This window comes from Camelus dromedarius, chromosome 14 (assembly GCF_036321535.1).
Source record: "Camelus dromedarius isolate mCamDro1 chromosome 14, mCamDro1.pat, whole genome shotgun sequence".
Lineage (NCBI taxonomy): Eukaryota > Metazoa > Chordata > Mammalia > Artiodactyla > Camelidae > Camelus > Camelus dromedarius.
In genome coordinates this window covers 42,117,629-42,132,483 of record NC_087449.1, presented here as the reverse complement: position 1 = coordinate 42,132,483, position 14,855 = coordinate 42,117,629, and the positions used below count along the sequence as shown (strand labels likewise).

Genomic DNA, 14,855 nt, shown 5'->3' with positions numbered 1-14,855 from the left:
GTGTTTTCTAAAGTTACTACTTTAGAAACTATTAACGGTGTCATAAAGAAAAAGCTAAAATACGTATTTTTCTTTTCAAAACATACATTAAAATAAAATTTCCACCAATGTGTGTGTTGTGGACAGAGAACAGTTCTGTCCTACGCTTGATGACTGTCTTTTTATTGATTAATTGATAATTGATTCCTCCTTTTTATTGAGTAATTGATTAATTGATTCCTCCTCCTCCAATTGATTATTGATTTATTGATTAATTGATTCCTCCTGTCACTAGAGTGCTTCCCAGATTCAGATTTATAGAGCTTCAGCTCTGCCACCTTGTGGGGCATAGATTCCAGGTGGAAGCATCCAGGCAGAGTGCACATGCTTTCCAGCCATTTACATCAGCCACCCCCTCTCATAGCTTATGGAACTTGGCCAGATGTGGCAGCTGTCACCTGACAAAGGCTGCTAGGCTTGGCACTTGAGAACACCACTAGGAAACACCCTGGCTGAAGGCCACTTCCAAACAGAAGCAAGATGCTGCCCTCAATGAACACACCATCCAGTGCTTCTCAGACTTAAATGTGCACAGAAATATAACCTAGGGATCTCATTGAAATGCAGATTCTGACTCCACAGGGCACAGGAAGGTGGAGCCTGAGATTCTGCATTTCTAACAAGCTCCCAGGTGATATCCATGCAGCTGGTCTACAGACCACCCAAAGCACTGAAAGGAAAAGATAAAATACTCTGGCTGTTCTGCAGAAAGAGTGACCACTTCAGGATGGGGAGACCAGAGAAGGCATCATGGAGAAGTTCACTGCAGAGCACTTCAAAAGATGGGTGGGATTTGGAGAGACAGAGGTGGCAGGAAAGAGGTGGGAATTAGCTGGGAAGGTCCAGAGAAAGAATGGCATGTTGAGGGGCTGGTGAACAGAGCAATGCAGCTGGAGCAGGAGGCAGGTGCCATTGTGGAAGAGAGGGCTGGAAAGGTAGGCTTGGAATAGCCAATGAAGGGCTCTCAATGCAGGGCTAAGAAGCTTGGCTTTAATCCTGAAGGGAGTGAAATCTGACATGGCTTAGATGTAACATTTTACAGAGATCAATCAGACACAGTACAGAATCAGAAGAAAGCCTGACAGCAGGAAGAGCAGTCAGGAGGCAGGTAAGAAGGTCTGCACTGCTTCAGATAGTGCTGGTGGAGAGAGGAAAGCGGTGAGGGAGTCATGGGACGGCTTGAGGGGATTGCCTAGAATTAGTGATGGGACAAAGTTAGGGAAATGGAAAAAAAAAACATAATCCAACATGATTTACAGGAAGGGTGGGAGCTGACGGATGCCATCAGCAGAGTCTGAGGTCCTAGAGGGAAAAACTGAGTTCCCGTTTTAGAAATGATAAGTCTGAGATAATATTGCAACTCCCATATGGAGGCGTTGGGCAGATTCCCTGGAGTTCAAGAGAGCAGTGTGGGTGGGCAGGATTTGGGTGTGTTCCCCATAATGAAGGAAAATGCCCAGATTAGGGTACAGAGTGAAGACAGGGTAAGAATAGGGGTAGGAGGAAAAGATAATCTGCTGAAGGAGGGAAAATCAGCAGGTAAAAGTAGAACTAAGAGAAAATGTCATGAATACACAGATGGCCAAACTGGAGGCCCTACCACCCCCTGACATCGAGACCAAGGAGAGGCCTGTGCAGCCAGAGATGCAGGAGGGCAAAGGAAGCCCAGGCCTGAACAAGAGTACAGCTTGAATGGAAAGCAAAATTTGGACTGGTGGAGAAGAGGGCTGGTTCCTCTGGGGAGGGTCTGGGTTGCAGCAGGATCCCAAGGGGCCCGGGGCTCCCAAATCCTTATTCCAACTCAGCCTAAGCACAGGAAGGACAATGTCCCCACCCACAAACACAGACACTGCACTTTCACACCCATGTGGCTACAGAACCCTCAGGGGCAGAGCAGAGAAGCGGAGAGAAGAGGTCTTTAGAGCAAAGCCTTATTGCTGGGAAGCGAATAATTTATCATCCAATTAAGACTCTTCTGAAAGTGAGCAGAGACACTAACAATCACATCAGGACCACAGCTGTAAATGAGGAGTGTCCCAGGCAAACCTAGCCCCATGGTTGCCCTAGCCCTGAGGGATACTGGATACCCCCCAAATACTCATTTGGCCCCTGTTCTCCTTTCCTACATGGGGTGGTGGAACTGACAGACAGGTGGTAGGGGCAAACTAGCTCATCCTCAGAGGCAGGGGCACCGCTGAGGGTGTCGGTGGATGGGGAAACCTCTGCCGCTCCCAGCCCCGCCCCAGCCTGAGCGCTGACGCCCCCGCCAAGAGACGCGGCAGCACCACGGACAGCGGCCGGCCGCCGCTCCCTGCCGGCCCTCCTCTGGCCAGGGCCGCCGCGAGGAGGATCAATATTTCATGGGGGAAGGGGCTCTGATTACCAGCCTCCGCACCAAGCCGGGCCGGAAGGCGCCGCCTGCCCGCGCCCGCCGCCCACTCTGGGGACCCTCCCGGGGAAGTCAGCGCACCCACGGCCCCAGCCCAGACAGACACTGCCCTCAATGCACTCGGCCTTCCCAGCACAACCCCCTGCCCAGCACCCTCTCCCCAGCACAAAGCCCCGAGTGCACGTCACACACCTGTACGCGGCCACTCAGACACACCACATTGCCGGACGCGCGCTCTATAAAGACGATGACGTACACAAAACAACAGACACACACCACACCCAGCATGCAGTCACCCAGATGCACAGCGCACACACACATACACACAGCACATGCCTCACAGACACACTTTACACTAGATACAGTCACCACAGACCCACCTGCACATCACACTCAAGACACACTAGACACCTTGCCACACACGCCGAAACTCACACTCCGTACAGAGCCTCCCCCACATAGACCCTCAGACATATCCCTCAGAGGTACATTCACCACGGACACACCAGCACACATCGTATGCAGATGTACATACAAACTCTCACATACACACACACAATATGCCTTCGCAGAGACCCCTGGACATTCACCATGGATATGCAAGCACACACCCCACACTACTCAGGCTCTCCACCCTCCTGGAGCCCAGGCATGCCCTCCCACAGTGAACATGGAACTGGGGAAGGACAGGCAGGACTTCCCTCCTGCTCACCTGGCCCTGGTCTTGGGCCCTGTGGATAAATCCTCTGTGTCCTCTGAGGCCTCCTAAATCATTGCCCAATCTGCAGGGGCAGGCAGTCCATGGCACAAAAAGGTGGAAAAGGGGGGAGCAAGGAGTGCAGGACATTTGAGACCCCAAAGCTTCCTGGCTTCACTGTCCCTCAAGCTCTGGGGACAGCCTCACCCTCACTCACGGCTCCGGCAGCCTCAGCACTCCCTGGGATCCAAGCCCTTTGGGAGTCACTGAGGCCCGTGTTGTGCATGGAGACCTGGAGGACTGTGGAGTCTGCAGCTTCTGCTCCCCCCAGGAGTGCCCAAGTCCTGCCTCAGAGGCAAGGGGGCATCCTAGTTCCATCCAGATACCCCAACTCCAAGAGTCCCTTCTCAAGCAAGCTGGAAGGCAGTGGCCCACATTCTCCCATCTTCAGGACAACTATGGCAGAATTCTCTGAAAGAAACCCAAGCCAGGGCATGAGGTGAGGAGAGTGGAGCAGGCTGGCACAACAGGAAGAGATCTCCAACTTTTCCAGATAGGTGCAGGGGATTTGAAAAATCATTCAAGTCCACATCCCCGATGTCACCGTACAACTTCCCAGTTTTGCATTATCCACATAACATTGTGTGTCCCTCAACCATTTCTGCCAAATGTCCATACACCTGTCTTGTTCATTATTTTCTTGAAAGTGACACTTTTAACTTAAATGCATTTATTTTAAATAGAAATTTTGTGGTACTACCATAAACAGAAAGCAACACCATTTTTAATAAATAGAAAATGACAGGAAAATAAGTACAGTGAAAACAAAGCTATATTATTAAATTTTAGCTACACAGAGCTGCCAGTCAAGATCTCTTTGTTTAAAAGGGAGGGCAGCAAGTGTTGGAAAGTTGTTAAAGACACACTAGCACTGCACTGACACTTTATCCCTGGGACAACCTTGGACTCAACAGACTTGAAAGGGAACCAGCTTTCTATATGAGTCAATGCCATGTATTGGCAGGTCCACAAGCCACCAAAAGAAAGTCATCTCAGGCCTCACTGAAGGTACCCAGCCCACACTGGGAAGGAACCTCTAGGCTTGCCTGCCTCCTGCTGAGCTTGGTTGGCACAGTGGCCAGCTGGCACCCTGTTGTCATGATCCATTCTGTTAATAACAATCCTTAGAAATTGCTCAGTTCTCTCCTATTTAAAAATTGTCCTTATACCTACCATCTAATATGAGCCTCATGGTAGGAATTAGCATCCCCATTTCTGAATGAGAACATGAGGCTTTGAAATGTTAGGAGACTTGTCTAGAGTCACACAGCTACACAGCGTAGGTCCACGAGTAAAAGACTCCCACCCAGATGTCTTTTCTACTCTACCTGCATCCATCTATCCCACAGTTGAGAGCCCTTGCTCTGGGCTGGCCCTGTGCTGGGCAGTGGGGAGCAGAGGGAGGATGGTAACCTGGTATCTGCCCCTGAGGCCCTCACTATCCTGAAAGGTAAGCAGGCAAATAGCTGAGGTTAAGAGCTTTCCTTCTGGAGTCACACCGCTCCTGTCCTTAGCCTGTAAATGTCACTTCTCTGAACCTCAGTTTCCTTGTTTTTAAGATGGAGATAATAATAGTACCTATCTTATAGGGTATGAGGATTAAATAGTACATGTGCATAGTGTCTGGTACAGAGTAGGTGCTCAAAAAACCACTTACTAATAGGAAAATACAAAGAATATAATTAATGCAGGTAAAGAAGGGGGAAGGGGGCGGTAGACATGCATGGCTCTTCACTGAGGAAAGGAAGCAAGTTGAGTCTTAGGAAGTGAATAAGATTTTGGCAGAAAGAACTGTCCTGACTGCTCACACCCTCCTCTTCCCTCTCCCAGTCCGAAGAAAATCAGAGTCTCATCTCCCTAACTCTCTGCTCAGCCTCTGAATGACATTTGACAGGTTCTTTGGTGCCTGCCCTGGACACTGCCACCCCAAGAAAAGACTCCTCTTGAAGTCACAATGCCAGGTCTGCTTTCTCCAAGTGCTGTCCAGGTGGAAGGTCGAGGACCAGGCTCACCTGACCCTGTAAGAATTCTAGCAGATGTCTTTTGAAGTATTTGTCCAGATAACAAACAAACAAGAGCCATGCTAGCATGTCTGACTTTGTGATCCTTCCCTGCAGGCAGCAGTTGATTGGACAACAGTAGACACCTGACTCCCTCAGAGCCAATCAGATCCTCTCCTGGGAGTTTGGACTTGGATCTGCTAAGCTTCGGGTTCTACCTCTGAATATGGCTGGAACTGAGGGGTACAATACAGGAACTCTAGGTGGCCCAGTATCTGGAAAAGCAGAGAAAACCCAGTCTGGGGAGACAGAAAGGTGAAGGCAGCCAATAAGGCACAGAGAATGGCTGTTTTAATTTCTCCTGGCTGGCCTAGAGGTCCCATCTCCCAGAGACTAATGATTTTCTTACTCCTCAGTTCCCAGGAATCCCTTGTGTCCTCATACTAAACCCTCTTTACCACCAGGGCCGGCTTGAGTGGGTTTCCGTATACAAGCAAAGAACTAACTAGGGGCAGGGGAGAAGCTGGGAGCTGGAGGCACACAGATGAACAAACATAGGAAGAGCTCAGTTTAATGGGAGACAGAGAGGAAAAGATGTAGACTCCGTATGGATGTGGCCGAGGGAGGGTGTGCTAACTCTGCACAGGGAGGGCTGGGAGGGTTCCTCAGAGGCTTCACATTAAAGGTGGTAGCTGAGATGATTTTGAAGAATGAAGGATGTTCTCCAGGGAGACAAAGCAGGGGTGGGGAGGCATTATAAGCAGAGAGAACAGCAAGGGCAAAGGCACAGAGGCACAAAACTGCCTGATGTGTTAGAAGAACAGGAGTTCAAAGTGTGTGGGGGGTGAGTAGGGGAGATGAGGCTGGAGAGGCCGTCAGGAGCAGATCATAAAGGGCTTTGAATCCCATGCTAAGAAGCTGAGACCTTTCCTGTCCACAATGGGGAGCTATTGAAGTATTTTAAGTAGCAGGGGGTGACAGGGTCAGTTCCGTGTTTTAGAAAGATCGCTCTGGGGCTGTACTGAGAAAGGACTGGAGAAGACAGGCCTGGAGGCAGGGAGGCTAGTTAGGATACAGCAACAATGATTCATCTATTCCTTTCATTCACAGAACAACTCACTCTTTACCTACTATGTGCTGGGGCGAGGCAGAACAGGATTGCTGACCCCACAGAGTCCACAGTCTAGCAAGAAGGAGAGACAAGGAAAAGCAGGTCAAGTGTGCTAAGGGTTGTGAAGAAGTACAAGGTCCTATGGAGGGGAGGGGCGGGGTTTAGTTTCTGGTTTAGGCTTCTCTGCAGAAATGATGTTCAAGCTGGTGTCTCTCTGGAGGAGACAGATAAGGAAGGGGAAGGCGTTCCAGGACGAGGGAACAACATGTATGAAAGTCCTGCGGCTGGGGGAGGAGAATGGTACAGACGATCCAAAAAGGTAGGCAAGGACCAGATCCCACAGGGCCTCGAAGACTGCGTCAGTCTGGTTATTCCAAGAAATCTTGGAAGGTTCTTAAGCAGGGAAATGACACAATCAAGTGTTTAGAAGATTACTGACTATGGTGTGAAACATGAGAAGAAACAGGGCAAGAACAGACATGTAAGGAGACCAGTTTAGGAGGCTGTCACAGTGGTCCAGGTGAGAGCGGACTCTGGTCTGGAGTGGTGGGCAGGGAGGGAGATGATGGACTCAGGCGAGACACTCAGGAGAACTACCAGGACTTGCTGAAGACTGGCTGTGGAATGTGGGGGTGAGCGAGAGGGAGGTGTCCAGGAGAACTTCCAGCTTTCCAGCTTGAGCAAGTGGGTGGATGGCGGGGGCAGAGATAAGCTGGGGACACTGGAGGCAGAGCGGGTGCCGGCAGGCGGAGCTGGGACCTGAGTTTGGACATAGACTGATCATGAGACATCTAAATGTGGTCCAGCTATGGTTACCAAAGGGGAAAGGGGAGGGGATAAGTTAGGAGCTGGGGATTAACAGATACACATTACTAAATACAAAATAAACAACAAGGACCTACAGTATAGCACAGGGAACTATTTTCAATTTCTATAATAAGCTATAATGGAAAAGAATGTGAAAACATATGTGTGTGTATAAATATATATATATATACACATACATGTATAACTGAATTGCTTTGCTGTACACCTGAAACTAACATTGTAAATCAACTACACTTCAATTTGAAAAAAATGTAAAAGAAAAAAAATTTTTTTTTAATGTGGTCCAGGAAGTAGTTAGATCTGCAGATCTTGAGCCCAGAAGAGATTATTAAAATCAAGTAAATGAGATTACCTGGGAGTAGAGGAGGAGTGGGCAACACAATGAGGCCAGGCTGGGGCATTTCTGAGGAATCATGGTAGCAGCTGGGCCTGGGGGCAGAGTGAGCTTGGAAAATCAGAACCGTGAAATCCAAAGGCTACTTCTCTCAGCCCTGGGAGGCATCTGGCTTTGGCTCTAGCTCTCCTGGCCAAGTATCAGGCCTGGGCACAGGCACTTTCCAGCTGAGACAGCCCTCCCTTCCCCACATGCTTCCTCCTCGGTAAACTCCAAGTTATCCTTCAGACCCAGCTCAGGAGGCACCTTGTCCTAGTGAAGACTTCCTTGGTCCAGGCATGTGCTCTCCCACCTGACAGCTCTATCACTTGATAGCTGTGTGACTTTGGCCAAGAATCTTAACCTCACTTTCCTTTTCCATACAAGGGAAATAATGATCGTACCTGCCTCATAGGGCTGTTTGAAACTGAATATGCCAAGTGCTTAGCTAAGAACCTAGCACACAGTAAGCACTAAATAAATGGTACTATTATTAACATCCCACCCACCTTGGGACAGTTAGTCATGCCCTCCACCTTGTGCCTCCTCCATTTGGGAACTATTTGCAGGTCTGTGTTGCTCCCTGTCTCTTCCTGTCCCAGCTCAATTTGGAGGGCTCTATAATATGCAGGGCCTAGTGCTAAATGAAAAAGCAGGATCCCTTGTTCAAACTTATTAAGAATTTCAAGATGATGACAGCCAAACGTTAAACCAAGTGTGGGGTTCTTCTAAGTGCAGGTTGCACAACCACAGACTTGTGAATGCAGCCCTGCCCCTACCCACAGCCAGCCCTGGGCCTCAGCCTGGGTGTTAGCCCCCCTGCAAGAGAGTTAAAATGCCAACCGACACTGTGATAGGCTTTTGTGATTTCCATCTGGAATTTTTTTTCCTTCCCAAGAAAGATAACATCAACCCCATTTTATAGTCAAGGACACTGAGGTTCAGAGACAGGTGTGCCTTGCCAAAGGTCTCCCACCTCATGACTGCAGAGCTGGGATATGAATATAGGTCAGCCTGGTGCCAAAGCCCTGCCTCTCGCCCTCTGGCTCCCCTGGGAGGTCAAGAGAACCTGGGCCCAAGAGATGAACTTCGTCAACAAGGCCCAGAGAGAGGGAGCTGGAGGGACTGGGACTGGCCCCCTCCCTCCTGGGGCCAGCCGCATAAACAAGCTGCTCCCTGGGCACCAGGGCTCCTGCACAGGGAAGGGGGTAGGAGAGGGCAAAAGGTCAAGCCCGAGAAGGCTCTGCTTGAGGGCCACAGACCCCAGCCCATGCTCTCTGGAAATCAGTCCCTGCCTCCTCTGCTTCAAACCCTTTAGGGGCTGCCATTAGCTTCAGGATAACCCCCAAGTCTTTAGTATCCTGCTAATTTAGTTTAGATAGACCAGGGAGGTCTGGCCTGGCTGTGCTGACTCCTGCCCGCTCTCCACCACTGCTGCCCTCCCCCACTACACCAGGCCTGTTCCCGTCACCAAGCTCTTAGCATCCTCAACTCCTTGTCACGCTAGCCTCCCTGAATCCCTCCTTTCAACACATGACACGTGTGTAACTACCTGGTCCAGACTGTCTCCTGGCTAGAATGCCCACTCCATGGAGACAGGGGCTGCCTGGCACACGGAGATTAGTACATTAGATGTCTGAGTGCATCATCCTGCAACAGAGGCAGGAGGGCCCCGCACTCCTTACCACACGCCTAAAGTGGTCACAGAGCCTGGAAATGGAGGATGCGGGATTTGAACCCAGGTCTGTCTGGCGCCTGAGAAACTGGAGTCCTCTCTGCTGCTGTGACTCACTGTTCCCAGCCAGTTCACCTCCAAACAGTGAGCAATTTTTTCTAACCTGTGCCCTCAGTTCACACACACTCCAGGCAGCACAGCTCCTTTGTCAGGTCAGCAAAACACCAGTGCAGGAGACAGCGCCACTGTCACTGACAGGCCAGTATAGAAGCCACCCCTCCCTGGGTGCCAGCAGGGGAGAAACCCCCCACCCCAGGGCAGCCAAACACTAATGGGGGAGACACCCCTACTGTCAAATGCTGGTACTGGAGGCATATCCTGCACCTCATGTCAGCAGAAGGCCAGTGTGAGAGACACTTCCTGACATCCCCCTCAGCATGGGCATGCACAGAGTCCCCCAAGGTGGTGCTTCCAGGGTGGGGTGTGGGGGGGGCAGTGGGGCTGGGCCGCTGCTGCAGCCTGGGAGTGGGGCAGACTCGGGTGAGAGTTCTCACATGGCACTAATGAAATCAACCACCAGCCTGCCCCCTCCTCCCCAGGGACCCTCCAGGCTCCAGCTGATGCAATGCCCGGGCCAGATAATTGTTTTCTTCCCTCCTTAAAGGGCCAGCTGCTGTTGCAGCTGCAGACATCACCTAGACCCTCGACAGACCCCACAGAGCTTAGCACCTGGTTAGGGACAGGGCAAGCCCAGAAAGTAGCAGCTCAGCCCTGGGCTCCGCAGAATAAAATCCAATTATGTCCAGAGACCAGGAGTGTCTGCGAGCAAGGAGGGAGGGGGAGAGAATAGTTCAGAGACAGTGCCTAGCCCACTGAGACTGTGTGCCCCAAGGGAAGGGACCTTGGTCCCTGCTGGATCCTCAGCCCTGGGCTCCTGCCTGCCTGTCCCATCAAGTCCTTAGCACAGGGGTTGCTCTGGGAGTTCAGCAGTTACCTACTGAGCTGCCTTGAGTGCCAGCTACTGTGCTAAGCAGCTCAAATCCACCATTTCATTTACTCTTCCCAGCAGACCTAGAAGGTGGGTCTGTTTTACCTAAGGAGGCTCAGAAAGGGGAAGTGATTTCCTCAATAGCGCATAGCCAGAAAGTGGCAGAGTCTCTGCGTTTGAAGCCAAGTTTGCCTGACTCTGGGCTTCATATCCAGCAGAGGGTGGGGTAGGGGTCGAACCCCAGGGCAGGAGGTCCCCAAGCCAGGCAGCTGGCACAAAAGGCAGGGAAGGGGTCTGTGGGCCCTAAACTGGCTCTGAAAAGCACGGCGCTTAGACTAAGCAGTTTCACAGACCCCTTCCCCCATATCCACCAGAGAATGCCCCATTAGGCTGCCCACATGCCCCCAGGGACAGTTGGCAGCTGCCAGATTACAAACTAATTGGTGGCTGGCAGCAACTGTGGGGCTGGCTAGTTAACTCCTTGGTGACCAGGCCTAGCCCAGAAAGGCCCTCCCCTACCACTTCAGGCCCCAAACTCAAGGACCCTAGACTTAAGAAGTCATCATGGGCGGAAGACAGGACCAAAGGGACAACAGCCTTCCTCTCCACAGCTAGACAACACATCTGGGTCTTGGGGTTGGACACTGACATTCACCCAGGCTCCCCAGTCTCGAAGAGCCACATCCAAATAGCCCCCAGGTGGCAGTGCAGCCAGTGCCCCTGGTCTGTGGCCTGGGTATGGCACTGCCTACCCCATCCAAGACCACAGGAACTATGGGCCTTCCCTGGGTTTCCAGGCCCAGGACACCGGGAAGAAACCCACTCCTCAGAGATGGGCTATCCAGAGAAGATGATGTGGGCACAAGTTCAGGCAGCCTGTAGGCCAGGAGGGGAAGACATCCTTCCCCTGAATGAGAGGTGCCCAGGTTTTCCCTCAAGGATCTTACCAAGCCTCCCTGAACCATGGACTCTCTACCATGGATGGACCAACTGCCTTTCCCAGATTCCCAGAAGCCCCCTCTCCCCACCCTAGGGCTGGAGGGGGCATCATCCCTTTTCTTTCATGGGGTGGGGAGTCCTCTGGGCACCACAATGGTGTCTCGTTGGGAGGAAAGAGTAGCCAGCTTCTCAACCAGGGCACAGGCAGGAGGGAGAAAGGCAGGCTGCCTTCCAGCTCCCTTTCCAGGAGGGATTTTAAGCACTTTCCAAAAATGCCATGGGAGGCAATGCTGTTGAAGACCAGGGCCTCAGGTGCTCTGAGCACCAGCAAAGAACCTAAGACTCTGGGGCCCCCTACTCCGTTTTCCGGGCTTCCCCGAATACCTAATGTTCCCTTCTCATACCATGGCCCCTACCCAGAGTCGTCACACACACTGTGCTCCTCTCCCGGGCCCCCGGCAACTCCGGCCCCAGACCCTCCATGCTCAGATCCCTACGTGGCGCCTCAAGACCGGAGACCCCTCCCCCGCCCCGTGGTCCTGCAGAGCTCGGCAGCCCCCTCCCCACATCCACCCCCAGGCCAGCGAGGCCTACTGACTCACCCGGAGGTGGGGCTGGGGTCCAGACAGGGAAGGGTCTCCGCTGGCCAAGGCGGCTCCGCAAGGCGGGGCAGGTGCTGCCCCGGACCCCGCCCCGCGGACCCGGCGGTAGGCGCGGCCCGGTCCCAGGCGCGCGGCGTACTCCGAGGGGCAGGGGCGCGGGGCGGGGAGGGGCGGCGAGAGAGGCTCACGGGGGCATCGCCAGCCACCGGGCCGGGCAGCTCTGCTCCGCCCGCCTGCGCTGCCGGCTCCGCAGCCGCCACGGTTCTCAGCCGCCGCCGGGTGCAAAGCCCAATCCCGGGCTGGCGGGAGGCGAGCAGGGAGGCGGGGCCTGGCGGGGGCGGGGCCTCGGACGGGCGGGGTCTATGTAGGGGCGGGGTCAATAAGGGCGGGGCCTGTGGTTGGGGCGGGGCCTAAGGGAATCCGGGGAATCTGAGTTTGCCTGGTTGGGGGCGACCTACCGTTATAAGACATCCAAGGGGCAGGGTGGAGAGAAAGCCCCAAGCCTCTCGCTGTCTCCAGAACACTCCTGCTCATGCTTGCCCTCCCTCTTCACCTTCACCTCCACCTCTGTCTGTTCTTTCTCTTTTTCCTTCTCTCTGGGGGACCTCCCAGGATCTCACTGGCACCTCGGTACCCTGTCACACCCTAAACCAGATCCAGGAATGTCAGACAGTGAGAGAAGGGGAAATGACCTACAAACATCAAATCCAATTTACAGATGGAAAAACTGAAACCCAGAGAGGAGAAAAAACTTGCCCAAGTGACTGCTATGAAGAAAAAGACTTCATGATGTCCCTTTCAAACAGAGGGTAAGGGAGTAGAGAGTGTCCTGCCCTGAGACTCAAGTTAACCTCCCTCCCCTCATCTCTCCTCCCAAAGCGGTGGTGTTCAACTTGGGATGACTTTGCCCCCAACTCCTGAACATTGGACAACGTCTGAAGACATCTTTGGTTTTCACAGCTGGAGGTTGCTACTGGCAACTACTGAGAAGAGATAAGGGATGCTGCTAAACATCCCACAATACACAGGACACCTGCACACCAAAGAATAATCAGGCCCCAAATGTCACCAATGCCAAGATTGAGAAGCCCTGCTCTAGGACCTAGCATCTGCCTAAATGGAGCTTCCAAATGGGCTCTCGGAGTCCTGGGTTCCTTGGCAGCCTGGGACTTCAGGAGGATGTTGTATAAAGCCTCTCCCAGGGTCATGTCTGCCCCCATCTTGCGTGCTTAACCTTCCTCAGCTGGTCAATGCCACTTTTGGGCCCCAAGTGTTCTTAATTCCACTCATTTACACAGGGGACCATATGATTACTATCTGTCTTCCTAATTGTTTGCTGAAGGCAGGCAGAAGTAGTCTCCTGCTGAGGACATGGATTAAAATGTGAATGGAGAGTGGAAAGGTGTGGGGAAAAAAGAAAAATAACTGGGATTAAATGACTTTCCCAGGGATAGCTAACTCTGTCTTCTACATACCCCTCACCACATCTCATTCCTTCTCACCTGTCTTTGAGAAGAGTAAACTGAGACCCAACTACGTGGAGAGCCTGTAGCTGGGTCCCATAGCCGGCCAGCTGTGGAGGTGGGACTCCCGATTTTATTCACTTATTAACTAAACTTTTGTTATCATCTAACCTACATCAGGCCTAGAACTGAGGCGTGTGCTGTAGAACAGTTGCTCTGGAGCAGCAAGGAGGATTAGATTGGGGGGTGAAGATGGAGGCGAGGGAAGTAGCTGCAACAATGGTGGAGGTAAAAGTGGGGGACAGCAGAGCTTGTGAAGACATGGAAGAGAAGGGAGGCGTCAAGATTGCTCTGTGTTCCTTGTATGTGCCCCATCACAGAGACATGTAAACTAGCCACCCCCTTGGGAATCATGGTCCCTTTGCACATCTGATGAAAACTTAGACTTTCCCTCTTGAGAAGTATGTAGATGTATATTTCACATATAATTTCAGGGGCTCCAAAGCTTCATATTGGCTTCCAGAAGGATTGGGTGGGGGAAAAGGGTAGGGGTACTGGTTGATTCTTACGTGCATATAGGTGGGAGATTATAGCTCAGTGTTAGAGCACGTGCTTAGCATGCATGAGGTCCTGGATTCAATCTTCAGTACCTTCATTATATAAATAAATAAACGTAGTTACCGCCCCTGCCACAAAAATAAAAAACTTAAGAAAAAATAATAAACTTCATTAAGTGCATATAGAAGAATAAACATGCAGAGACCAAAAAAATTTTTTAAAGGAATGGAAAGCGATTCACCTTACCTGATATTAAAACATATTATAAAGTAAATATATTTAAAGCAGTGTGGTATTGAAGCAGACCTAGAGAAATCAGTGGAATAAAATGGAATATAGCCATGGACAACCACACAAGGGAATTTGGTGTAGGATAAAGTTCGCACTTCAGGTAAATGGGGGGAAATATAAGCCTTTGGACAAATGGGTGGAATAAATGGCAAGTCATTTAGGGAAATAAAAGAGAGCTGTGTCCTTACTCTGCACCGAAATAAACTCCAGGTGGAGCTCACATTTAAATAATAGCACCATAATGTACTAGAAGAAAACATAGTGAATGTTTTTCACAATTAGGGGGATGAAAAAGACTTTCTAAGCACAATGAAACCTGGAAGCCAAAGGAAAAACATCGATAAAATTGACTATAAAAACTTCTGTAGAGAAGTGATCGTACTTAAGTTTGAAAGACAAATGACAAAGTGGAAGGGATACATCCCAGTTACCCTCTAATCTTGCACTCTCTGGCCCGCCAGCCCCTCCCCCAAGCCACGAAGGCCATGAGCAGAAAGGACGGCCGTGGCTGTGAGAGTCAAGGCCGAGTACATCACAGAGGCTCCTCCCACGGCGCCCTGGCCAGCGCCCACCTGTTCAGGGGCCGGGAAGCCCCGGAAATCCCAGCCGGGCCATCTGGGTCCACAGCAGGTGCCTTAGCACAACGCAGCCAGTCTGCACCGAAGCTGCTCACCACTTCTCTCGTGTGGTCATACTGGGAACTGCAATCCTCGGATCAGTTTATGCAACTTCCGAAGTTAAAGCGGGAACATTTTTCTTAACATAAGTAACAGTTGAATTTTGAGGAAGCTAACTATGTTGCAGGCATTGTGCTAAACACTTAAACATAGAATATTTCCTTT

At 51.4% G+C, this 14,855-nt stretch overlaps 1 protein-coding gene across 2 annotated transcripts in view; it reads right to left on the bottom strand.

Annotated features, from left to right (window-relative positions):
• The window catches only part of RIMS3 (regulating synaptic membrane exocytosis 3), a 39,455-nt gene extending 27,451 nt beyond the window's left edge, over positions 1 to 12,004 (bottom strand). The window contains exon 1 of one of the 2 annotated variants that reach the window (XM_031464895.2): positions 11,702 to 12,004. The gene's annotated coding sequence lies outside the window, so the exon portion shown is untranslated. The remainder of the gene's footprint in view (positions 1 to 11,701) is intronic. The other variant, XM_031464894.2, reaches the window with a different exon arrangement.
• Between the last annotated feature and the right edge of the window lie 2,851 nt (positions 12,005 to 14,855).